Source organism: Chrysochloris asiatica, unplaced genomic scaffold (assembly GCF_000296735.1).
Source record: "Chrysochloris asiatica unplaced genomic scaffold, ChrAsi1.0 scaffold00136, whole genome shotgun sequence".
Lineage (NCBI taxonomy): Eukaryota > Metazoa > Chordata > Mammalia > Afrosoricida > Chrysochloridae > Chrysochloris > Chrysochloris asiatica.
The window spans coordinates 1,662,540-1,664,716 of NW_006408654.1; positions in this window are offsets into that span (position 1 = coordinate 1,662,540).

The window sequence follows — 2,177 nt, forward strand, 5'->3', positions numbered from 1 at the left end:
AACATCTTCATAAAATTCCATCATCTGTCAACAGATGATGTTGCCAACTGTGTTAGGTACTATACTGTTGAAATTAATTTTGAGGAAAGCCAAGTCTTGTTGTTAAGATAATTTTTTTCATCAAAAATATGAAATATTTTGAAACATATTTACAAATATTACACGCATACTCATATATATATATATATAGTACATAGGGGGCACAGTCATAGAAACTACTTAGATGTGAGGACTGAACTACTGGACTTGAAGCCTAAGGATCATAGTCTTGGGGAACTTCTAGGTCAGTTGGCAAAAGAGAGTTCATAAAGATAATATTCTATATCCTAGTCTGGTGAGTAATGTCTGGGTTCTTAAAATCTTGCGAGCAACTATCTAAGCAGTAAGTATTGGTGTCTTCCTGCCTGGAGCAAAAGAGAACGAAGAAAACTAAAGAAGTGATTATTCCAAAGGGCTAATGGCCAGCATGAACCACAGCTTTCTCTAGCCTGAGACCTAATTCGTGCCTGGTTATAAGAACTAGTTGGTGCATGGTTACCACTACCATCCATGCTGACCAGAACCACAATAGAAGATATGAGTTAAAATGGGTAAAAATGTAGAACAAAATACAAATTTTTAAAAAAAACACCAGACTAACAAATCTAAAAGAGATTGGAAGAACCCCTAAGAGTAGATACTACCCTAAAACAACCTTCTAACTTGAAACTGAAGACATTCCTGGAGGCTACCTCTCAGCCAATAGATGGGCCTATAAAATAAGCAATAATACCCATGAAAAATATGTTCATTAGTACAATCAACTATATAGATGAAAAGGGCAACTTTTGCCCAAAACTAAAGATGAGAAGGCAGGGAGGGACAGGGAAACAGATGACTGTAAACTGGGAATTTAGGAAGACAATGGTGGAAGTGCTGACACACTGTGGGATTGCAACCAATGTTACAGAAAACTGATGTATGAATTACTGATTACAAAGTTAATGTGCTATGCAAACTTTCACCTAAAACCAAATAAAAATGTTTTTAAAAGGAGATGAAATGTGCTGGAAGTCATAGCCAGATCTATAGGACAAAAAAAGGAAACTAAAAGACATCCACATTGGCAAAGAAGAAGCAAAATTATCTGTATTTGCAGATGATGTGATCTTATATATAGAAAATCCTGAAGACTCAGCAAGAAAATTACTGGAACGAATTGAAAGTTTCATCAAAGTGGAAAGGTATACCATTCAGATTTATTTACATTAACAAAAAGAACTCTGAAAAAGAAATCAGGAAAACAATACCATTTATAAAAGATGAAATAGTTAGGAATAAACCTAACCAAAGAAACAAAAGACCTATACAAAAAAAAACCCCAACAAAACACTAATCCAAAAAACCAAGAGACTTACATAAGCAGAAGAATATATCATGTTCATGGATAGGAAGACTTAACATTGTGAAAATGTCAATATTACCCAAAGCAATCTACAGATACAATGCAATCCCAATTCAGATTCTGGGGTCCTGGTGTGGCACTGTGGGCTAATGTGTCAGACTACAAAGTCGTTTGAACTGCAAGGTTGGTGGTACAAGCTCACCATCTGCTCCTTGGAAACTCTATATAGGATCGCTATGGGTCAGAATCAACTCAACAGCACTTAACAACAACATACAGATTCCAACAATACTCTTGAAAGATCTGGAGAAACTAATCACCAACATATATGGAAAGGAATGAGACCCTGGTTAAGTGAAGCACTACTAAATAAGAACAAGGTAGGAGACCTCACAATTCAAAACAGTCTGGTACTCATACAACGAAATACACATAGAGCAATGGAATAGAAATGAAAACCTACTAGTAAATTTACCCACATATGAACAGTTGATCTTTGACAAATGGCCAAAATGCATTAACTGGGGAAGAGATAGTCTATCAGATGGTGCTGGTAAACATGGAAATCCATGTGCAGGAAAATGCAACAGGATCCATATCTCACACCATATATAAAAACAAGCTCAAGATGAGTTGTGGTGCAGTGAATTATTTATTTCCTCTACCCCATAGTGGAGTCCTGGTGTGGCGCTATGGGTTAATGTGCTAGACTGCAAAGTCAGTTTGAACCACAAGATCAGTGGGACAAGCTCTCCAGCTACTCCTCGGAAACCCTATACAGGGTTGCTATGGT